The 26,157-nt window shown below is 40.7% G+C and overlaps 1 protein-coding gene across 2 annotated transcripts in view; it reads right to left on the bottom strand.

The window, feature by feature from the left end:
- LOC122809171 (FXYD domain-containing ion transport regulator 3-like) overlaps positions 1-24,926 on the bottom strand; it is a 240,474-nt gene extending 215,548 nt beyond the window's left edge. The window contains exon 1 of one of the 2 annotated variants that reach the window (XM_044080460.1): positions 24,731-24,926. The gene's annotated coding sequence lies outside the window, so the exon portion shown is untranslated. The remainder of the gene's footprint in view (positions 1-24,730) is intronic. The other variant, XM_044080461.1, reaches the window with a different exon arrangement.
- Between the last annotated feature and the right edge of the window lie 1,231 nt (positions 24,927-26,157).

Raw genomic sequence — 26,157 nt, 5'->3', positions numbered from 1 at the left:
GTTCATCTGGAAATAGAGGTCAGGTGTCTATTGAAATGCATGTGCCACCATCAAGGTGAAAATATGAATTCTTGGGAGACATATGGCTACATCTTAAGAGGACACCTCTGCAGACAGAGACAATTCACTTCCACACACTTCTGCTGATCTCTTAAAACAAAGACCACGGCATCATTGAGAGGTATTATACATATCTAAAACACAGCAAAAAATGGTCATATGAGCAATACACTCATGACACGCAATCCAAATGTGGCTAGTTGCAAGGACTACTTTTCACAAAAGCATAAACAACATGATGATACATTTACAACTATCTGTTTGATACAGACAGATGTATTTTCCCAAAGTGCTAGGAATAGAATGCAAATAGTATTCTGCTAGCCTTTTCTGTTGCTCAGTTAGCTAGTCACTGGAGGTAAAGAAAGCTACACCAAATGCTCTGGCCAGAAGCATCTGTTTTAGCGGGTAGAAAGCTATCATCATGGCATTTTGCTGGAAGTGGATTGTGTTGGATGGATTTTAACAGAGTGCTTCATCTTGATTTGATGGGTATTAAGGTCTGAAGTATAGCAACTGTTATAATAAATGCAGTTCCTAGTAAAGATGTGCAGGTAGTATCATGCAATGAATCTTCGCAGCATCTGCAAAAGGAATCCATGTGCACCGGCTTATGAGATACTGGCTAATGAGTACACGTTACTGCAAACCTTCCATCCTATACATTTTGCTTTGCAAATACTGAAGGTCTTTGTATTCTTCTGCAAACTGGCTTATTGAATAACTTACTCTTGCTGGCAACTTAACTTGTTAATGTTCTTTTGTACTAAAGGCATGACTGCAAAAGGTCATTAGACCAGGTCATCTACCCGGCTGGGAAATAAATAAATCTCATGGTCCATCAGATACATGCTACAGTGAACAGCATTTACAGGGTCCCTATTATTTAAGCGAACGTTCAATGTTTCGAATGTCACTTTGCCAACAGCTAAATGTCGAAAAGGCCAAATCCCGAACAGAACAGCGATTTTAATCACTGGGCCATTTTCAGGACTTTCGAAACATTGAACGTTCACTTAAAACAGGGAAGTCCTTTACAGATATCTCCCACAATCCCTTTATGCAGGTCAAAATTTCATTTTGGACTAGTGCCCCACATTTCCCATTTATAGAACTTGGGGTCAGGTTCCGTGAATGTGGTCAGCGCAAAGCAGAACAAAACATTAGCCTCGATTCAAGTCAGATTTTGCAGACTTTGCCAGCTACCTTGATTTTCACCTTAGACACTGGCCTCAAACCAAGAATGTGGCAGAAGGGTTAAAGAGACACACGTACAGAAAGATATCCCAGGAAGAAAGTCATACAGTTTTGCAAGACATTACAGAGTCAATGTTTAGTACAGAAATACTACCAAGATCTTTTTGGCAGGCCACCCTTAGTGCAACTTATAGATTCCTTCTAACAATGAATAATTTAACTGCATCAGAATGGCTGTATCTAAAGGAAAATAAAATGTTGCATTATACTTTTTATCACACCTCTTGCGCGAGCAAAAGCTGGGCAGGGAATCTAGCAAATCACACACACACACACACACAGTAAAAGTCCCACAGTTACTGAAACAAGAGAAGGAAATAATCACATGAAGTTAGCTGCATTTCCCAAACCGTGAATTTTCCCACAACTCTGCAAAACAAATTACAACACATGCACCTCTGCTTCAGAAAATGTAAGCAGACACAATGTTCCTGTTTTTTTACTTGATCATTTAAAATACCTTCCTATTTGAGCCTTTGTCACCAGTTTATCTTATGCTTATCCAGATATGTTGAGCAAACACCTTATCAGAAGAGGTCTGGACAAACACAAATAATGGGGGGCAAAAGCTGAAACATAGGGACAATTAATACTGCTCTTTGATAGAACAGGTGTCACATTAGCATGATTTTTTTGAAGGATATGAAGTCTACAACTCAAAATGTCTGCCTTTATTCTTTGACCATTTCTCACCAACTTGGCAGAAAACCAAAACTTGCGAGGAACAAACTAAAAATTTATGATGCAACACGAATACAAAAAGTACCACCATGGTGGTGTCTTCCCCTTTGGAGGTCCACAACCACAAGCTAGTTGAACACATGCCACCATGGCTGTAAAGTCATTCCACACTTATGCGCAGAATTTAAAATAGCCATTTTGGTAAGAAAAGTGTGTCCACGTCTGCTAGCTCTTTGGTTTGGGGTTAGCTGTGTAAAAGCTGCCTCATGTGGACAAATATCTGTACTCTGTGAAAGTGTGATTGGAATGTGTGGGAAGATTCCCCCTGGCTTGAGTTTTCCAGCTGTGGCACTTAAGTCACCTTCCTCCAAAGTTTGCGGCCACAGAGAGGCAAGCGACGTTTGCTTAATAGGGCTAGGCCAGGCCACTTTCTCTTTTTCCTTGTTCATACTATCACTGGCACAAGGAATGTGAACGCAAGCTTAAAGTCTTAACTTAAGAAGGCTGGCAAGGCTCAATTTTTTATTTTGGTCAAAAAGGACACTGGAAGCACAGAAAGTCAATATCTGTTTTACAGAGATGCAAACTGCTAAAGTAAACTCCCTCGGTGATGATGTAGTTCTTTTGTATAGATCCTATTAGTCCAAAGTCCTGCTTGTTTAGAAGGTTGTGAGCTTTAGTGTTGCTTTCCTCAGGGCCACTTGTTGAATTGTCAAACCAATGTCATTTCTGTCACCAGGAAGACAACTTATGAAAGATACTTTAAAATGACAAAAGCAGCAACCTACTTTGTGGAGGTTGCACATATCCTTTCCAGATGGCTGTCATTGATAACTGATTTGTATACGTTTTGTAGTGGGCTCAATTAAGTGGAATCAAAGTACTTCTTGGATTGATTGTGTGGTACAGGATGCCAGATTCATGGCAGTTTCAGAACAGTAGAGCCAAATGCAGTTAAGCATATATGTGTGTGTGTGTGTGTGTGTGTGTGTGTGTGTGTGTGTGTGTGTGTGTGTAGGGGGCGGGGTGATTACAGTACACACATCCAGTTGTATTCATGCATTAAAATATTAAAGGGTAAGCAGAAACGATGCCTAGTTTCAAAAAGTACAAGATATACGAATGTGTGCTGTGTGTGACATTTGGAGGCATGCTACCTGGATTGATTTTGATAATCAATCTCAACTATCCTTGATTTGACTCATTTCAGCTCTGCTTCTTAACCTCTCCTAAGCCTGGTGATTTTTGGAGAAACTGTGGCAAATTACTACATAAATGACAAAGTTAAAGACTTATTTCAAAATATGTACATTACATTCTCTTATTCTGACAATGTACGGACATATTAAAAGGTGTCCCTGACTGTCCTGATTTCTGGATTTGTCCCCAGTTGGTTGAGAGCTAGGGCTGTGATTACCTTCTGAGGTGCAGGGAATTTTCCATCTTGTGGCTGGTTTATATTTGTTTGTGGAAATAAATTCCAACACAAGGTATTTTGAAGCAGAATACTTTTAAAAGTAACAAGTCCCGTCTCCCCCCACCAAGGTTGTCTGCAGATGCACACTCCTAGTATTAGGTTTTTAACTACAGACCTAAAAGAAAATTGCATTAAATTGGTAAATGGAAGAAATTGTATACAAGCCAAGCCTCAGATCAAGCCAAGCCTCAGATCAAGACTGGAGTCAGCCTCATCTTTCCTCCCCCATTCTACTTACTATACTACTCAGAAACAGCTCCTCGTGGTCCTGCAGAGTGGTCCTAGCAGCAGAGAACTGAGAAAAGCGACTACTTTACTGATTAAGTATTTTTTGCTGTTTTTTTACCTAAAATACCTTCTCTTGCTTACTTTGAACAAGCTTAAACTGTATTTTTATCTGTTTGTTGCATTATATATTATCTGCACTTAAAGTTACATTTGGTCGAAAGTTTGTTTGTTTAATTTAACTGTTGAGGCTGCCCACTAAAGTGGGCCAGCCTGTGTAACTGATTTATTACCGTTTCCTGCATGCATTTGTGTGTGCTTTCTATCTCAAAAACAAAAAAAAAAATCCTAGTTTTCCCACCTCTCCTCGACTAGTTTAGACCAGTATACAGGCTTTGCTGTATTCTGGGCTGTGGTGTAGTTCCTGTGTTGTCCATTACCTTACTTGGATAGAGGGAAGTTTCTTTGCTCACCAGTGGGAGTGGGGAGCCTTGAGCAGCCTATCTGTCCCTGAAGGAGTGACCTCAGCAGCAAGAGCTAGTAGTAATTGGTTGTTTTGGACCATTTCTAGCTCTTTTGAAGTTCCCTGTTTAAAATCCGCGTTTGCGCAGCTTTGCGTGATTGTGTGCATAGCGCAGCGCTGGTTAAACTTTTTCTGGCTCCACAAAGTCTGCTCGTCAAATTTTCCTTTAAGAAAGCTCTACTCTTATAATAATCAGTTTACTCGCTTTATTATAAGCCTAGCACTTGTTCTCAAAACCTCTCTTCTAAGTAAGCACTCTCAAACTAAAGTAAACACTACATCCACCTACCACCCCTGTGAGTACCCACTTCCCTTAAAGGCACAGCACTCCCTTATAATATTCTAGCATGTCGAGTGGTAGATTACTAGCATCCTCCCTTATAATATTCTAGAATGTCGAGTGGTAGATTACTAGCATCCTCTCTGGTTCACTGGTTAATCTGGGAATCTTGAGACAATGCAACAATTGTCTCATGTACACAGACAACCCTCTCCTTCTCCCAACACACACAAATACATGTGAGAGATGCAACTATATAGCCAAACTGGAGGCTGAACTCTCTCAACTCAGGACTGGCAAGACCAGACAGGAGGAGAAGGTAACCACACACACAGCAAACCCAGTCCCACATAGACCTACCACAACTGCAAACCAAACACATAATAAACACAAAGACATACTCGGAGGCTCTAACAAAAAACTTACCAAAACAACAGAGGCTCCCAAAGCAGACACCCAAAAATGCACCACCTCAAAACATAACACAAGTAACACATACTTCAATAAATTAGTGTGTCAAACAATTACAGCCCTTAAGGCCAAACACCATGCCTGATGCACTAGTAATAGGTGACTCTATAGTCAGACACACTGACGTTCCGCTTACCAGGCTGAACAAGGAGAGGGTAACAGTCAGCTGCCTATCGGGAGCTAGGATCCGCCAAATAACACACGCACTCAGGTCACTCCAAAGCAAGTATAAATATGACTCAGTCATTGTCCATGCCGGCGTGAATGACCTGAGACGTACCTCCCTGGACTACATGAAAAAAAAAGAGACCTAGAGGAGCTCTCTGATTATGTAGCCCAGGCTGGTATGACCCTGACCAGCATCTTGCCCTCACCAGCATCTTGCCCTCACCAAGAATGACGCCACAATACAAAGACAAGATGATCAGCTTTAATAATTGGCTCAATTACTGGTGTCATTCCAGGGGGATCCAATGTCTGTTTGGGATGACATGCTGGACAAGCCACGCTGCTTCACAAGGGACGGCTTGCATCTGTCACCACTGGGCTTCCAGATATTGGCTAAGGCTCTTGCCACCCCCATAGTGCCTTTTTTAGGCAAAGCTCAAAAGACAAACCCACCTCCTTAGAAAACAAAAATGGAAAAAAATTAAGGGTAATGCTGCTCAACGCCAGAAGTCTAAATCTCAAGATGCAGGCTCTCTAAGCACTCCTCAGTATGGAGAACATAGATGTCTGTGCAGTAATTGAAACCTGGTTCAAGGCTCCTGAGAGCACCCCAGCGCTACCAGGCTATACCTCGTATCATGCTTTTTAGCCCCAAAACTCGGGCCAAACCAAAAAGGGAGGGGGGGTGTCCATATTCATCAAGGACACCCACACCTCCAGGTTAGTGGCAACACATGAAGCATCACAGACCATTCAGGTGCAACTAACCGTAGGCAAAACTGCTATACAATGGGTAGCATGTTACAGACCACCCTCCCAATCTCAGCAACCCCATTCAGCCTTCCTGAAGGCATTGGAGGATATGAATGTCTCAAACACCATCATACTGGGAGACAACTACCCTAACATTGACTGGGTGTATTATTCTAGCCCTAACACCCTAGCCCAAAGGTTCCTGGAATTCATAAATTCAAATGCAATGGAACACCTAGTCACCTCTCCCACAAGGGGATACTAGACCTGATCATCACAAACATGGGGACAAAGTGCTCCACACCAGAAGTATACCCCTCACTGGTGAGATCTGACCACAAAGTAATCACCCTGGATATACATATCACACCTCCACCCCCAACACAAATGACTACAGTGAAAAACTTCTCAAAAGCCGACTTTACACTTCTTAAGACTGAGATGGTATCCTTTAAGCCCACTGGGCCAGTGGAAACAACATCCCACAATGCTGAATCCTTCACAAATGCTTTCTACGGACATCTCCAAGAATGCATGGATCATGCAATCCCAAATAAAACCAAGACCCTCTCCACCAAGGGCAGGCGTCCTGTCTGGTGGACCCCAGCCATAAACAAATTGTATAACAAAAGAAGGAAGCTACTGCACGAGAGAGCAAAATCCCATAAAGAGAAGGCATCTCTGATCAGCACTAGTAGAAAGCTACGTTCTCTCATAAAAACATCCAAGGCCAACTTTGAGAGAAAAATCGCTATGGACACTAAAGATAACCACAAGGCCTTCTTCTGCTATGTTAGAAACCTGGGTGGAAACCCTCAGATATGCTCAGAGTTAGTTCACAATGACAAAAAATACACTGAACCCACAGATATTGCCAACATTCTGGCAGACAGGTTCAGTGCAAATTTCTCCCCTCCCTCACCCCCAAAAGAAGAAATACCTATCCCAGCTGAATGTAACCTCCCTGTCATCTCAGATGTCCAGGTGAGAACTGCCCTCAGCAAAGCTAAAAACACAGCATCAATGGGACCTGACGGTATCCCAGGTTGCGTGCTACGTGAACTCCAAGAGGAGCTAAACCCGCACATAAAAATGCTATTTAACCTTAGCCTTACTACAGGATATGTACCTGAACACTGGTGTACAGCAACAGTGGTCCCACTCCACAAAGGAGGCACCTCTGCAGACCCTGGTAACTACCGCCCCATAAGCTTAACCAGCCTGGTCTGCAAAGCTATGGAAAGAATCATTATGGAACTCAAACAGAGACATTGGGGACCTACAGACACTTGATCCCACCCAGTTCGGCTTTGTAAAGGGCAGATCCTGCCTTTTGAACCTGGTTGACTTTTTTGAAACAGTCACTAGAGCCATTGACGAGGGCAAAGCAGTCCATACAGCCTACCTGGACTTGGCTAAAGCTTTCAACACAATACCCCACTCAGGCATCATAGACAATCTCAACAGCTTAAATGTAAATCCATATGTCACAAGATGGGTTGCAAACTGGCTAAAGGATAGAACCCATAAAGTCAAAATCGCTGGAGCCATGTCAGACTCAAAGCCAGTCACAAGTGGTGTCCCACAGGGCTCTGTCCTGGGACTCCTCTTGTTCAGCATTTATTTCTCAGATGTGAAAGCAAACATGGGAGGGTTGTGGCTGACAAAGTTTGCAGATGACTGCAAACTAGGCGCCATAGTCAATACACCAGCTGACACATACATCCTACAGAAAGGCCTCACTGAAACGGACAACTGGTGTCGGAGTCATGGCCTTAAACTAAATGCCAAAAAATGTATAGTCATCCCCTTTGGGAAAAACAAAGTACCCACAAATTATCACATAGACCGTAACCCACTGAGTACGGAAAAAGTAATCGGAGACCTGGGGACCCAAGTCGATGGTGACCTCTCATTTGACACCCACGTTGCCAAAGTGGTTAGAAAGACTTTCTACCTTGCCCACCTTATCATGAAGGGATTCACATCCAGATCAAAGGAGGTTATTGTACCCCTTATACTCCTCCCTTATCAGGCCCATGATTGAGTACAATGCCCCATTTGGTATGTACCTCACCCGGCACTTGCAACAGCTGGAGAGACCCCAAAAGTACCTCACCAAGAGGATCAAGGGTCAGACGTCAAGAAACTCCAGCTCTATTCAGTAGCATACTGCCTACTCAGAGGTGATCTGTGCCTGACATATAAGGCCATGTCCAATCTGGAATTGATGGACATGCTCCACCTCAAAAAATCCAAATCCATCAGAACCACGAGAGCTAAAGATTTAAACCTCAGCACAAATATGAATAGGACATGCTGGAGGGACAGATTCATAACCCAGAGGCTTCCCATACTCTGGAACAGAATCCCAGTTCATGTTAGGCAGAGCCCCTCACTGACTCTCTTCAAGAGAAATCTTGACGAGTGGATGGGAGATCGTAGTTTACCCCGGGGGTCATCTCTGTGTCACTACTAGACAGAGGCACAGTAAACTAATTCTGTTATGTAAGGGGGTCTTCACTGTGTCACTACTAGACAGAGGCACAGTATTCTAAATCTATTCTGTACACTTTTGTACAATTACATGGGGTGGTGAAAGCCACATCACTATGGCTAGGCTTATAAATGCCCCAGGGCAGATAGCCTAGTACTAAACTATGAAACTTTGATCCAAGGTGAAATATGGCAATTCTTGTCCCAGGGAGACAAACCTCTGCCCTATTTCCTTGATCAGGCACACCAGAAATGTGAATTTCTCCAGATATAGACGGCAGTCTTTCAAGTTAAAAAAGTTGCAATAAAGTTATTTTTAAAAAGGGCCGTTTATGTGAGATTATTTAAAATGACAGGATAGGGATCTGGGATTGTAATTTGCTTTGTGCTAACTGGAACATCGATTTGCTATTACTTTTTTCCATCCTGCTAGGATGCAATTACTACTTGTCTGACTGTATAAAAAGCTGTGACTTGTTATATTAAACAGTACAGTGTAGAATAGTGTTATGCATACTGTAGTGACATTTAAAATGTACTGTAGCTATGAGTACTGTATCAGCCTTTGCTATGCAGTGTAGTAAGTGAAGCCATATAAAACTAATACAGTGAATATGAAGGCATATCCAATGTTTTAGGCAAACTACTACTGTAAAAGGAGACCTGTGACCCTATTAGCATGGCAACGGAGAACAGAATTGTTGCGGCCATTGTATGTATGTATATATATATATATATATATATATATATATATATATATATATATATATATATATAAATAAATAAAAGCATTGCATTGAGGTGTGATAAGGTTCATGAGATTGTGAGACGGGAATGCAAGGAAACTAGGGAAATAAGTTCTTTAAAACTGGAAAGTCTTAGGTGTTTGATCGGAAAGATGTAGATGATAATGTGTTGGAGAATGGCTTTTAGCTCTTGTGCATCATATAGATAAGCAGAAAGATGCACTCTCAGCTGAGTAAAAATTCAAGAAACCAGTCCAGTGAAAGTCTGTTGAAATTCATGACCCAAAGTAGTTGTACATTGGGGACACTACTTCACGATGTAAAAGAGTCTTTTGCTGCAGTACAGTTCTAGAGATAAATGCTAATCTGAGTAAGGTTCTAGAGAGATCTGTTCTTTGGCACACTCTTGGAAGGAACTGCAAATTCTTAGACATTTCCTTTGTACAGTCTTGAAAGAAGACTACATTGAAGACTAGGTGAATGGAGAAGATGATGCATTTGTCAAGTATGAGGTGGTAAAGATGTGTAGGAGATAAGGCGAGATGTTTATTACATACATTGGTAGAAGGAAATATAGAAACCATAACGGGACAAAACGAGTGCAAACAAAATTTAGACAGAATGTATGAAATCTATATGTAGATGTGTGTCAACTCATAATACTTTTTAAAATATATATGTTGATCCTTTATTTTGTGCTTTTCTGTAACTGCTTGGTAAGAGAATCCTTTATGCAATTCATTTTATTTATTTTTTTTTTTTTTTTAACTATTTGTTGGATGAACTGGACAGTTTGAAGTGCTAGTGTGTTTCTGCTTACATACAGATCACCTAGCTAAATTATAACTCCATACAGATTATAAGGTATGGAGCATCATACCTACAATTAAATGCGATGTTTAACTTGAGCCAGAACTACAAGTGGTTGTGATCTCAAGTAGTAAACGTTTAGCAGCATTCCATGCAAAATTGGTGCTACAGGTCAGAATAAAAGTTTAATTCAGTGTACTTTACTTGATACTAGTCTCTATAACTGTGATTCCTTCATACACTATGACTTCCTAGTTGTTACAAAAGTCTGTGAATTTGGTTATTGATTTATATATTTGATTTGAAATTCTTTGTTTGCCAATGAAAATGCATCACTTAAATGCGTATCACTTAATGATTTACTGCTTCCTGTCCAATGAACTAAATGCTGTGTATATATTAAGGTAATACATTATAACTTTAGAGACTTGTGTTCTTCATGCAAGGAGCTGGGTTTGCTTGATATTATTGGGAATAAATTTGGACTTGCTGAGAATGGTTTTATTTATGCGGTTGGCACAAGTTGTAAAACACACGACTGCCAAACATGTCATCAGCCTAAAGTGCAAGAAGAAAACATTAAGGAAAGGAAGCACCCTCTACTAGTAATCGATCACTTGACCCATATTAGGCTTGATAATACAGATTACGCACTTGCAATTCAGGATACTGCTATACAGCAGACTGAGGATTCAGAGCATGGGTATTCGAATCACAAAACATTAACTTTACAGGAAAGGTAGGAAAAAAGGCAAGGGGCATGCTAAAAAGAAATCCAAAAATTGTTCTTAGAAGGATTATAAAACAGTAGTGAAAGGGAAAGGAGGAGAAACCGAAGTGGGCAACATGGTTTCGGCCGTGGCAGTACAAAGACAACTAGAAGAGAATCATACCCTTGCAAGTGATGGAGGTGGTAAACAGTGAGGGTAATAAAACCAATAACAATTGGAAGATCAGACAATACTGAATAATAGGGGGAAAATTCAGAAATTAGTAACTGGAGAAAGTAATACTCACATTTACAGAGAGTGGTTAAAGAACATTGAATGCTGTTATGCCAATGCTAGGAAGAATATGGGATGCTAGAGTAAGGCACCTGGAAGCTATAAAATAATAAAAAAACACTTCCACTTTTCCTATAGGAGCTAAAAAAACTCTCTGGCACAGACAGTCTCTGGCTGCAATCGGAACAGCAAGATGCAATCTTTATGGCCTAAATTGAAATTAACCTCTTCTCTCCTCCGTTAAAACATATACATTTAATCAGTTACAATAGTGTCAGGACCCACCGCCGGTACATTTTGAAACACAAGCAGCATAAATATATTTTTCAACACAATAATTCATACAAATCAGTTTGATATACAAATGACATGCATTCTTTACAAAATTCATCTAGCTGTGCTGGTATACGTTACATATACACTGCCCTACTTCTCTTGGCATAGTTGCCAATACCTCACAGTCACAGGTTCCATAAAAGTTGTAATATACATTTGATTGCATTTTACAATTCATTCCTTTAGCTATATCAGTCCTATTAATGTGGAGTGTTTGTCCATACAAAACCTTTGTAAAAACACACTCACGTTTACTGTATTCCTCAATGTAACAGTGTAAGGACAGTTCACTGATGCATACAGACTTTTTAGTGTGCAACCTGTGCAGACATTCATACGCTTTAACTGGCATGCCCATGAATATGCTCCATGGTACATTCATGAAGCTGTGGATGAATGATTGCCCAGTACTTGTGAACCTAATCTGCAGACCATTTCAAGCCTAGTAAAAAAAATCCTCTTCAAAATCTCCCTCTAGCCTCAAGGAGAGCAAGACAGGTTATACCAGGAGAAACTGAGGCTGCCTATCCAATTGTATAGGTTTACCATGAATGAAGCAAGGGTATTACTCTATTTGACATGTAGTGGACATTTGTTCCAGAGGTGGGGGAATATGTCAGGATACGAATCTAGCATGCCAACATGTCATCTGCTGAAGGCTCAATTCCTTTCACTGAGTATTTGATGTGCCATTAGTTATGCAAAGGAACAGGAGATCAAATAGGGTTAGATCTGTCATGGCACGAAAGGCTAGACAAAGATCTTTATGGAGTAGTCACCAAGACACTAAATACAGAGAAAGGGCCGACAGAATCTGATTGAAAAGATCAATGGCCTCAAAAACATGTTAATTCGTTATGAATCTCTGAGCTAAAGGGTGCGTGACATTCAATAATGCGTCCGATAAGATGAATAAAGGAGAATTGAGACCAACTTGGATGTAGTGGAGATGTCTTTAGAAATTAGATGGGCCAGATAAAAGGCTTTCCAAAGGACACTGGAGAAAATGGTCAAATAAGGAATGACACGCTGGTCAAATAAGGAAAATCAACAAGAGTACCCAGATCCCTTACAACAGTATATGATCAGAGTAGTGCATATCTTATAAGGTAAGTGAAAATGTGTTTGTTCACCAAAATGAACTACGCTACATTTTTTACATTTAAAATTTGGACCATTGTCCTTGTACCAATTGTTAACATGGTCTAAGCTGTGTTGGGCAATTAGGACTCATTTGAAGATCGAATGATACCACCCAATTCTGCACTCTCTCTACATTGTAATTTTCAATGGTAAAGCCATATAAAACAGCATTGTAAGACTTCTGATTTAAAGCTTTTTGTCTGCTTGTTTTAAATTGTCCTATTTAAGATCAGACATATTATAACAAAAGGGAAAATACATCATACCTTTAGAGGCACCACATTTGTGGTATTGCACCAGGACAGTGTGTGCAATTTAAGGTCAAATAGAGACTTGACAAAACTGGGAAGGGGTGAGAACAGAATAAATCTAGTGGGGAAAAAAATAAATAAATAAAAAAGGAGGTATGAAACTACAGAGTATTTCCCCACTTAAAAATTCACACCTAGTGTTGCTGTGATGACAGGGAGGTACTGCCAGCCATGTCAGGGAGAAGTAGGGCAGCTGGAATTTTATAAATAAATAATCATAGGTCATTTTTATATCAGGCCGATTTGCATAAATGTTTGTGCTAAAAATATTATTTGTGACCTTTGCTTGCGTTAATTGTGTTACAATGCAACAACAGTGCACCCTGCTGAAATTAAGAGAAATGCACATGTATTATGGTAATTGAATTAAACTTATGTTTTAACAGGAGGACACAGATACATCAAAGGTTAATCAGCTGGCTTATTTTAAGAAAAATAAGGGAAATGTAAATGAGCTGTGAAACCATTAAAAGGCACCCCCACAGTGCTGAATAGGACCAGATATGCTAGGTCTGGGAGCAGCCATTACCAGCTAGCTAGCTTTTGTAAAGGGGATGGGGAGAGAGTGTTGTAAATGTTTCTGGCTCCTAGGCACTGCCTTAACAGCTCTAAATGTGAACTGTAGCAGTCTGCTGAAGTCCTCTCTCAAAAACTTCTTTAGAAGATATTGTGGGAACCTAGAGTTAGATGACCCGATGAGGTCATTCTGACAGCCCTTTTGGAAATTATATTTTAGATATTACAAAAGAGAAATCTCAAAGTATTGAGTATTCTGTTTGGGAAGCCTGAATAGAAAGGCCCTCACCCACAGAATTTTCCTTGCAGTAGTAACAACTAGGAAACAGCAATTCTCTTAGATTCAGTCCAGAATACAGTGAAGCTTAGTTTAGATATTGTTTATTTGTCCAAGTCTGTCCAATGTTCTTTTCAATATTTCCTGTCTTGAGTCGGTCCATCAATGTTCTTTTCAATATTTCTTGTGATATGAACTCTGGTTTACTGTGAATATATATTCAGTATTTTCATGTACTTTTACTATTATGAAAATAAATGTGTCTGGTCATATTTAACCTTGCAGAGTGCTTATATTTGGTGACACTGCGTGAGCTACGCCAGAAGGCCTAGCCATCTTACACATTATAACTAAATACCCATTTAACAGCCTTATAGTAACTGACTGGTGGTAGTGATAACTAACTACCTTATAGTCTGGGCAAAGTTGGTAGAGGAGGTAATCTGTGCCAGTCTTTCCAAGGTGTGTATATGAAAATGAAATCTTAAAATGATTATCTGTCAGCTACTTGGAGCAGGGACGTGAAGCAATGGGTTTACAGACAGGGTAGTGAAGGACCTGGCTGGACACTCTGCTGAGGACCTAACCCCACAGCTGTACCAGTGGGGAGTCTTAGAGGGGATCTGGAGGGAGACAGATGCAGAGACATCCAGACCCTGGGCCGAGTGTATTCCCCGAGTGCTCTTAAGGGAAATTTTACTTTATGCAGATAGAATACTTTGTATTCTAAGTGCATGTCCCGCTCCAGCATCATTGGTGAGGATTCAAGCACTGGCCCAGCATGGGGAAGACACATATTGGTAACATTAGTGGGCATCACAGTTGCCCACATTAACAATAGTATTTCATTGATCAGATGAGAAATAGCCAACCAGTAACACAAGGCTTACATGTCACTACTGTTGCAATCTAATCTTTCCAAATGAAGAGTTTTGGGCTGCAAGATGGTAATACTTAAACTTGATAATTTTGGGTAGCTAAAAAGTGCGAACATCACAATCTTATTATGGCCTTAATTCGACCTTTATCCTTACTTCAGGATGTTGTACATTCTCTCAATGATACTTCAAATATGTCTGCTACTACAGATGACCTTTGGTCAGATTTCTTTATCAACCACCTCTCCCCCACAAAAGGAGGGTTCAGGGCATTCAGCAGGGGATGCAGAAATGATGGGAAATGTTAAAAGAAAGTGAAAACTTGGGCTTCAACCGATAGGGAGGTTACTTCCCTGACCAGCGTCTGCAACAAATCAAATCATAGCTCTTCAGGAACAGAGTTTCACATACTTGGACATACAAAAATAATGGCATTCACTCAAAAGGCACCCTGTTCTTATACTACAGTCCAGGAAAAGGAAAGCTATTGCCCAATTCCTAACGGAGACATGCACTTTTACATCTCGATAGGCACTTGGCATAACAGCGCTTGGTATCATGGCTTATCCTTCCTCACTCAAGGGGAGCAAGGTACAGTGTGCAGGGAGCAAATCTTTAGGAGACTCGGGCACACCTGGTGTGTACATGGCACGAGTGGCAAGTTGTGGTCACTAAAGGGAAGAGTCTCTGTCCAGAGGTAAAGTAGCTACAGACAAGCCATACGTATGGGATGAGGAGTTTGCATACCCTGGAATGTTACCCATCTCAGACTTTTAATGGTTTAGTTTAGTTGCCACACGACATAGCACATTATCCCTTTGCATTTCCATTTTCCTCACATACATGACATTATACATGAATCATTTTAATTTGTTCTAACAACATTTTCACTCAGGCTCTTTCTTTCATCCAGCTACCTTGAAATTATTTATTTCGGTCAGGAAGATTGCATCATCATGCAACATATTTAAAAACTACAGTACAACCTCAGATCTCAACTCGGCCACTATTTTCATAGTTTTAGATTATGCCCCCCTCATTATACCCCCCCCCAAAAAAAGAAGAAAAGGTACTAGCAACTTAGCCATCAAGAATACTTAAAGGTATTGTTGATATTGTAATCTCAGACATCCATTACCTTCTGCATCGTCACATCCACCATTCTGTAGGTTACTCTTACCAACGATGAGGCTCTCCACAGCTGCATTTAACTATTGACAGTTTCATTACTATTGTCTGCAATTAAGACTGACATTTAGTGTCCCCTACACATGGCCCTGTTAATAGTATACATTCTGCGTACCATGGTCTTCCAAAAATTTATGATGATTTGTCATCCCTATACTCAGCCTCAGGAGTTATCTGCCATTCCTTTCCACCAAGTCTTCTCATGCAGGCTTTCTTTAAGGAAACTAGTAGTCTCAGAATACAATAATCCTCGTTTTCCTCATCTTAGGCATTAGGGAGTATGCCTACACTTCATTTTAATACAGATTACATGAAGGGATACATGTATTGTCATTCCCAGTCAGTCAATCTTAAAAGCACTTGTCAGTACAGCAACACCCTGGACCTGCTGTTAGAGCATTCAACTACTAATGCAGAGATCTTGGCAAATGTATAGGACAGTGACACATTATGTAGACCCAACACAAGTACCATAACAAAGGGAGGGGTGTGTGTGTCTGTGTGTGTTAATAGGTAGGTACTAGGCTATAGGCCCAAGGGCCTACGTAAGCCTAGCCAACAAAACTTTGCTTGACATAGACGGGTATCCTGTTCCAAAGTATGGGAAGTCTGTGGGACAGGTAATCTATCCCACCAGCATATCCGGTTTATTGTGGTGACAAGGTTTAGGTCCCTAGAGAGTGTAGCTCGGAGGGATTGGGATTTCTTTAGATGTAGCATGTCCAACAGCTCTGAGTTTGACATAGCTTTATATGTTAGGCAGAGATCACCTCGGAGTAGGCGATATGCTACAGAGGAAAGCTGGAGTTTTTTTTGAGGTGGTCAGTGTAGGGCATTTGTTTGAGGCCAGTAATCCTCTTTGTGGCCTTTCCAGCTGCTGCAGATGTCTTGCGAGATACATTCCAAAAGGGGCGGCGTTTTACTCTATAAATGGGTCTAATGAATAAATGGGTCTAATAAGTGTTGAGTAGAGGGGAACAATTACCTCTTTTTTCCTGGATGAGAACTCTTTTATGATGAGGTGTGCCATATTAAAGGACTTCCTGACTACTGTGGCGATGTGACTATCAAAGCAGAGACTACTGTCCACCTGGGTCACAAGGTCTCATCACACATTCGGTGTTTAGATTGCTGCCTATTTGGTAGTTCATGGGTACAGAGTTTTTACCAAAGGGGAGGACACTGCACTTTTTGGCATTGAGCTTGTGGCCATGGCACTGTCACCAGGCATCTGTCTCAGCAAGGCCCTTCTGTAGGATGTCCACATCATTTGGGGACTTTACTATGGCTCCTAGTTTGCAGTCATCTGCGAATTTTGTCAGCCAGAGGCCTTCTGTGTTAGCCTGTACTTCAGAGAAGTATATACCAAACAGGAGCAGTCCCAGGATGGAACTCTGTGGTATTCCACTTGTCATTGCTTTGAGATCAGATTTGGAGTCTGCAACTTTTACAGTGTGGGTTCTGTCAATGAGCCAGCTGGCAACCCATCTTGTGACACAGGGATTTATACCTAGTTTAGCTATAATTCCAGAATGGGGGATGGTGTTGAAAGCCTTGGCGAGGTCAAGATAGCTTTTTGAACCACCTTACCCTCATCTACGGCTTTGGTTACTGCCTCAAAAGAAGTCGATCAAGTTCAGGAGGCATGAATTGCCTTTCACAAACCCAGAGTGGGATCCAGACTTTGGAGGCTACCAATGTCTTAGTTTAGGAGTTCCATGATGATACGTTCCATGGCCTTGCAGACCAGGCTCGTCAGGCTAATAGGTCGATAGTTCCTGGGATAAGTGGTGTCTCCCCCTTTGTGGAGTGGGATAACTGTTGCTGTGTGCCATTCAGTGGGCATAAAGCCTGATGCGAGGCTATTATTGAACATGGTGCTTAAGTGGGGAGCCAGTTCGTTCTGAAGTTCATGTAAAACGCGGCCTGGGATGTTGCCCGGTCCCATGGTTGCTGTGTTTTTGGCTTTAGAGTGTGCAGCTTTTACCTGCGTAGTTGTGATTACAGGGACTCTGCATTCTTCCTGTACAGATATGGGGCCTTTAGGGGGTGAGGTGGAGTAAAAAGTTAGCACTGAACCTATCTGCAAGGATGTTGGCAATATCAGTTGGTTCTGTAACTCAAGAGCAGATCTGGGTGTTGCCATCGAGATTCTTGACATAGCTATAGAATGCTTTGTAGTTGTCCTTAGAATTAGTCCTTAGAATTAGTGGTGATTTTGTTTTCATAGCTAGCTTTGGAGGATCTTATAAGGGATCTCAGCTTCTTACTGGGGCTGACCAGGGAGCTCCTCCACTCATGGGATTTTACTCTCTTTTGCAACAGTTTCTTCCCTCCGTTGTACAGTTTGTTTATGGCAGGGGACCACCAGATTGGCTTCCTTTTTTTGTAGGATAGCGTCTTGGTTCCGTTTGGGATAGCACAATCCATGCACTCATGTAAGTGCTTAAAGAGTGCATTTGTGTAAGATTCAGCAGTTGTAACTGTATTGTCCATCTGCATGGGTGTCATGAAGTTCACCACTTCTGTCTTAAAAAGCATGAAGTTGGCTTTGGAGAAATTACCGTGGTTTCCTTAATATATCAAGGATGATTAGCTTATGGTCAAATCAGACCAACGAGGAGTTGACTTCAGGTGTGGAACACCGGTCACTCATATTGGTAATGACTAGGTCTAGGATATTGTTGCCCCTGGTGGGGGTGTGGATAAGTTGATCCAGGGCATTAGAGTTTATGAATTCCAGAAAGTGTTGAGCTAAGGAGTTGGTACACGAGTAGTTTTCCCAGTTAATGGTGGGGTAATTGAAGTCGCCCATTATTAGGGTGTTTGGTTGAACCCTAATATTTTGCAGTACATTAAGAAAAGAGGAGTGGGAATCCTGGGGGATGGTGGGGGATCTGTAGCAAGCTACAATTTGGATTGCAGTTTTGCCCAAAGTTAGTTGCACTTGGATAACCTCGGATGCATCATACTGAGCAACTAGCCTGGAGGTGTGGATATCCTTAATAAATCTGGACACACCTCCTTTTTGGTGTTTCGGTCCAGGTTACAAGGCTGAAAAAAGTGTGGTATGAGTTATAGCCTGGTAGTGCAGGGGTGCTCCATGGAGCCTTGAACCAGGTCTCAGTCACTGCACAGATATCGATATTCTCCATTTTAAAGGAGTGCCTCAAGTGAGTGCATTTTGAGATTTAGACTTCTAGCATTGGAGTAGCATTACCCTCAGTTTTTTCTCGCCTGTTCCCGTTATGGTGGTGAATTTGTTATTTGAACCTTGCCTAAAAAAAGTCTTTATAGGAGCAGCAAGAGCCTTAGCCATTATCCGGAATCTCAGGGGTGACAGGTGCAGGCCATCTGAAAGCATCATGGTCTGTCAACCATGTCATCCCAAGCAGACGGATACTGAATCCCCTTAGAATGACAACAGAAGCTTAGCCAATTGTTGAAGTCAATCATTTTGTCCTTGTACTGCGGTATAATTTGGGATGATGGCAGAATGCTACTTAGGGCTAGGGTCATACCTGCCTGGGCTACAAGATCAGAGAGCTCTTCCATGTATCTTTTCATGTAGTCCATTGAGGTACTTCTCAGGTCATTCACACCAACATGGACAATGACAGTCATATTTGTACTTGTTGTGGAGTGACCCGAGTGCGTGGGTTATGTGGCGGATCCAGACACCTGACAGACAGCCGACAGTAACATTCTCCTTGTTTAGCCTGGTGAGCGAGACATCAGTGTACCTGACTATAGAGTCACCTATGACTAGTGTGTTGGGTATGTTCTTTTGCCTTATTGGCTGTGGTTGAGTGGCACACTTGAGTCTGTGGGCTATGTGTCATTTGGGTTGTGTTGGGGATGGAGGCTGCTAGCGTTTCTGCTTTGGAGGTCTCTGTTGCCAAGACAGATTGAGAGCTTCCGCGAATGTTTGTGTTACTATGTGTGGATTTTGGTGGTGCAGATTTAGTGGGACTATGTGAGGAGTGTGGTGTGGTGCAAATGTTTACCTTCTCCTCATGACTGTCAAGTTCAGTCTTGGTTGGAGAGAGCTTTACCTCCAGTTTGGCTAGATAAATGCATCTCTCACAGGTTGTAGTGTTGGGTGGTAGGAGGAGAGGGTTGTCTGTGTACATGAGGCAATTTCTACATTGCCTCAAGATGCCCAGATTCATCTGATAGACAGGAGTGAACACTGGGAGCTGACCCAAGATGCCTGAAAAAAAAAAAAAAAAAAAAAAAAAAAAAACTATTTTCCTCCAGATAAGTGAGGAAAGTGAGTATACAAGAGCTGTTGTTCCCCAAGTACAAAAACTGTTTTCCTCTAGGTAACTAGGAATATTGAGTGCTATAGTAATTAGTAGCTTACTTAGTGCTTACAAGTTCTGAACAAGTGCTGAGCATGAATAAGCAAATTTAAGTGCTAAAACTAAGAATCCGTATCTGCACTAGACGAGTTACAGGACAAAAACAAGTGCAAATGCACGCTTTCAAATCAGAAAGTTGAGAGAGATGGAAGAGATTGCCCAAACGGCCAATAACTACAATTTCTGGGCCAGAACCACTCCTTACGTGGTATAGTGCTTACTACTCCCACTGATAAGCTAGAAGGCTTCCCACTGATAAGCTAGAAGGCTTCCCTCCAACACAGAAAGGCTTGGGGGGGCTCAGAAGCTTACATACAGTCCTGGATACAGCACTCCCACGGATAAGCTAGAAGGCTTCCCTCCAACACAGAAAGGCTTGGGGGGCTCAGAAGCTTATACACAGTCCTGGATACAGCAAATCTGTATCTGGAACACTAGTTACAGGAAAGGTAGGAAACAAGCTTACAATTTATTTTTTTTTTTTTTTAGAAAAGTAGCAAAAACCATAGTAAACTTGAGGCTGTAGCAATATTAGACCAGTTTAAAAATGCAATTAAATTAAAAAGGACTAAAAGCAAGTGCAGAAAGAGTTTATTAGGTAGAATGTGGTAAAGAGATGGGACTGGGAGTGTCCGATCAAATCTACATGGGCCGGTCAACTGCAAGCGCCAGAAAATTTAAAACAAGCCAAAAATAGGGAGGTCAGGTGGGACAAAATAGTTTCAGAGATCTAAGCAACAACAGGACAAACTAAAACCAAAAAAATATATATACTCAGCTCTGTATATTTGCAGATAGTCTGGAAGGCAGTCTCTCAGAACACATGTTCCAGCAATTAAATGCAGGCTGTTACTAACAGCTCAAATTTTATGCAATAATCACAGTAACATCATAAACAAGGCACAATGTGATAAATAAGGGTCAGTTTACTATGGCACACCTGATGTCAGCAAATCTGCAAACTAAAAGGAACGTAAAACACCATAGATGGATTTCAAGGTCAAAACTGCAAAACAGGATGCTACGGCTCATCAATTCAAAGAAAATATGAGAACACAAACTGCATGGACCAAAGGTTTACAATACTCCATAGTGTGGTCACTATATCATAATATGGTTTCTCCATATCCTATTCCATTTCCAGCCCACTTGACAGTAAACAAGCTAATACCCTAAAGCCATTACACTTCTTCCTCAAAAAGTCATTGTTTACATACTTCTACACCCAAAGAGACCCAGGGAAATGTAGCAGTAGCACAATACAAGACCTGAAAATGCTGAGGTTAATGTTGCCCATTTTCATATCCTATGTGGGGGAAATACACCCCCATGTTAGAAAAGATGGGAAGAAGTGCACTATATGAATGTGTAAGGGCCTGCCCAGTCAGGACAGAGTAATCACTTCAATCCTGCCTACGAACAGGAAAGGAGCAGCTGAACAAAATAATTAGGCCAACAGGAACAGAATAAAGTATACAATATTGTATTTATATAATCAAGAGACAGTTGCTTTTGGAAAGGAAAGTTTGCCTCAATTACAACTTAGTTTCAACTTTCCCTATCAGACTACTTCAGTGGTAGTTTGCATATACCCAATATACTGTACTGTGGACCTGCAGTGTCACCCACATCAGTTTGTTTGAAATTTATTGCACCTTTTGTCATGCACTTCCAAAACTTTACAGCCAAAGACCACTAACATGGAGTGGGACCAAGTCTCTCAGAATGTTTAAAACTTGCACATTTATTTTCCTTTTTCTAGCAACAAACTCTGAGTGGGCTAGTACCCGACAAATAGCAAATGCTATGGCCCAAAGAAGGCCTTTTAAGCGTTCTCTCAGCTCGTACCCACTATCCAAGGCACAGCCGTTTCATAATTGTAACGGACAGTCTTTTGACAGGGAGTGGGTCTTGCTATAAAGACTAGTGACATGGTTTATATTCGCACTTGCTTAACTTCTAAAGTTTAAGTGGCAGGTGTATCTTGGAGTGCTACATTAAAGCTAAATCAGAATTACCCTCTCAATAGCAACACTTATGTTTCCCTGATATACCCAAATAATTTTCAGTCCCACCTCCACTCCAACCAAGCAAGCATCTCCACATGGTGAACTACTGTATTGGTTCTTCAACTGAATCAGACACAGATTTCACATAGAGCATTAACACTGACAGAGGTTCAATGCAGCCATGGTCTCGAAAGCATAAGGCTCTAAAAGATCCAAAAATCCAGCTCAGATTTCTAGTACCTACTAGACTCTTTCCATTCTCACTTACATGGGTTACATGGGCTACAATATACTCAAGTGAGACCTACCAGATTTTTTCTACCAGCCCACCCCCAAAACTAGGTTCTCCACTAATCCATATGCTGCAGACATTGAACAGTAGGTAGTCACTACTAGCAAGTAAGTCAGGTAACCAATAGGACAAGACAGAGGCCATCAATACTTACACTGAACTGTACACACTGTGTATAAGTGATACTGGTGATTACAGCAGCACCAGGACGGCAATACTGCAATATATCCTACATTGGATTCTGCAGTGTTATTTTGTGAATGGGAAAGGCCATTGTGCAGTTCTATGGAAGAATGCAGTCCTATGGCTATCAAAGGTTATTTCCAAACACTGCATTCTCTTAATACAACCGGAGTAAATTTCCTCAAACTGCTACAGGTATACATCTTTGGCTATCTCAAATTCCAAATGGTCAATTAAATGAATAAACTTTACATAAAAGTACAGCTAAAAGCTAAAACTACATATACATAAATATACTCACAATACTAACAGCTGAGACTAGGCCAATATAAAATCGTTCAAAAAGCATATTAGAGAGATGTGCTGGAGCAGGCAAAGACACTACTACAGTAACCCATACAGATTGCATTATTTTGCTCTGTCCATATAGATTCAGCAGTCATTAGTTTGGACTACACTAGACAAAATAGTTTTAGGAGGTATGTTTTAGAGATGCTCAAGAAAACATGCAATACCTCTCAACTGTCTAGACTTTTGCCTCTTATTTTTGGTCTGCTTCTCCTAACAATGTTGGTTTTCGGGTAAATTACACAGACTGAAGTCAATAAATAATGACTCAAATTTGAGATCCAGGTACCATATCAACATATGCATAATAAGGCAAACGCTATTATTCTAGCTATATTAATTTTGTAACAGCAGTGTTTGAAGTTTCTACCAGAATTTTGGATTTTGCCCCTCATTACTTTAACTTTGGCCAGATTTCTTGCATTTAGAAGTTGACAGATTAGACAATAAGAATGTGGTGTATGCCTCCTTATACCCTTAACTGTACTTTAGGGCAACTTCTCTTTAGAAAAGGGGACTAAACACTCACATCCAGTCACAATCAGTCACAATCCCTACAACCACAGCACTGCATAAAACTTAGATGCAGTTAATTATAACACCCCCCCCCCAAAAAAAAAAAGAAAAAAATAGAAAATCTTTCAGACACCCACAGGTTATGGTCTGCTCTAGTCAGATAAAAGGTCACTATAATGGTGTGTGTGTGTGTGTGGTGTGGGGGTACAAGGAAGGCACAGTTGTGCATCACAGAAATTTCCGTTTTTCCTATAGAATTGCCCAATACATACACAGCTACAAAATCTTTCACCACGACTGTTGCTTCACTGAATTTTTAAAACATACATTCTTTAGGTTATGAAAATGAATTTAAACAATTAATCATATCTACATGCCCCGACTTTAAACTGCTTTTTCACAGAGGTTGAATTTAAACAGTCCATATACAAAATTACAAGTAGAGTCGAGACCAAAATCAACCTCACTAAACAACACGTACATTTATCAGTCAGCTTGCAAAAAATAGTCATCTCTGGTCACAGTTGCTATTTTAAAAAAATAGTAAAACTTAGAATGATCTCATTGGGATCTTCTTACAAGTTAGGGCAAGTGTGACTTGTAAGAATCATCCTCAGTGTACCCTTGTACCTTACTGCCTAATCATGTTTTAAGCTTAGAAAATGCACTACATTCCTTACGAGAAAGGAATAAGCAAACTAACACAAGATGTGCATCACTGCAGCCTACGTACCCTGTCAAAGAATACATTACAGTTAGTCAGTGGTAAAATGCAACCCAGTCTTTACTTGGGCAATTCACTTCCCTTCCCAGTCCCACGTCCTCTTACATGCTGATATGGCTGCTCCAGCACCCTTTCCACTAGGCCATTTTACTGTTAGACAACCCTCTCAGCGAGGGAGTACTTCTACAGCAGATTCATACTTGACAAAAAGTTATTTTCCCTCCCCTAAAGGAATGATGGAGGCATTTAGCCAAACAGGATTCATTACAAGTAGTAAAAGTAATTATATACACATGTATTCACTAGAGCAAACCTAAGTTTTTCAAACCATGCACTACAAAACCTCCCAAAAGGAATACCTGCAGCTGCAAACAGTAGCAAAGCTGATCTAATTTCCTTACTTACCTAGGAAGCCATGATTAGCATTCTGACAATAAATTATGACATGCTGATTTCTTCCCACTAAAAATCCTCAAACTAAACAGAATAAGCACTGCCATTCAACACATCAGATAAGATCAGTTTTGTGGACAGAGCACTCCACACTAATAAACAAATAGCAGCTTAAAAGTAAGCACAAAAAATGTGAAACTCTTCTTATATAACTCTCTGAAAAAAAAAGCAGTAAGACATAAAAGTATTTAATAAGGACAACACATCTAGAAGGGAGTCTTAATTTCAGTTTAGAACTTACCAAATGGTGATAAAGCAAACCAGAAAACGGTACTACTTCCACAACAGCAATAAGCACATGTGTTAACAGACTTCTAATGTAAGCAGCTCCAAGCAAACTCTGGTATAGTACACACCCAGTGTCAACAAGCTAACACAGCTCAGAGGAAAACTGGTCTGACTACACCAGCCCCTTAACCTAGGGGAGGAGACTGGAAACAGATAGACATCCTTTGTCTAAGATGCACACTGCCCAACCCATTAAAGTGCAGTTTCTTAAAGACCTACTAACATCCAGAATTTTGTTCAAAACATTTTAGGCACATAGTATGTACTTCGCACATATTCCTGAGGTAATTTATCTGTCACTAATACTAAAAGTACACCATTTACATTGGAGAAAAACTCTGCTAAACAATATAGTCTCTTGCTAACCATCTTGAGTACTGTTAACATATTTTGTATAGTGAAAAAGTGTGTCCCTAGACATGCCTTAAGGTCTTTACTGTTCTTTTTATGGGAAGATTATTTCATCCCTGAATTCATAGTAGTCTGAATGAAATAATTTAAAAAAAGGACAAAATGGGACAGTGAGAACAGGGTACTGAATCTCAGACTCATGGAATCATTTGTTTTGTAGTTAGGAAGCCATGAGATGTTAAAATAACTCATCTTATCATCTAGTCCCACTTTGCTTACTGGGTCACTCTGTACTAGTCACATAAGCAAACAGTGTTCCTGCAGAAAGTCTGAGAAACGGTCTATGTGGATCAGTGTGTGTGTGTCTGTCTGTATCTGCGGCAGGAGGATGGGCAGGCTTTCTGCATGCCTTAGATGCTGTAGGTGGTGATGAAAGGAAACTTCCTTAAATATATATATAAAACTTTACACAGTAACAGTCATTATGCAGAGTGAATCATAGAGCATAATTTTATCTGTATGGCAAATGACACAGTGCTGGAGAATGGGAGTATGTAACCTGGAAGTCTAAGCACTGCACTCTGAGTCACAGACAGCTAAGAGGAATGCTGATGAATAAACTTCCTTTCTCAAACAGTGACTTGATAGTTAAACTGGGATACTTGCGCTATATGATCTTTTCTTTTTAACAAAGACATAATGAGAAATATGGGGATTTAGTGACTGTTAGAATTCCACTATAATTAAATCAGAATCTGATTCAGTTGTTAAAATTCAGATTCAGTTAACAGTTGGTCACAGTATGTTATGCACACGAATGGCTGCAAAGTTTTTCCTGGCTGCCTTGCCCTCTCAAACACAGTACGTACATCACCACACAACATATCTCCATTTTACATTGTTCATCACTGAATTATTATTTTATTCAATGAGATGTCTTTCTTGTAATAAATGTGTATCTGATAATGCATGTGCAAGCAAACTCATATCAAGAAATTGACTAATTCCATTCCTCCCAGTTATGAGCGA

The sequence above is a fragment of the Protopterus annectens genome, chromosome 8.part0, assembly GCF_019279795.1.
Source record: "Protopterus annectens isolate FY-2018-M chromosome 8.part0, PAN1.0, whole genome shotgun sequence".
Taxonomy (NCBI): Eukaryota; Metazoa; Chordata; order Ceratodontiformes; family Protopteridae; genus Protopterus; species Protopterus annectens.
Note: the sequence above shows the minus strand (reverse complement) of the source record. Positions and strands in the feature narration are given on the sequence as shown.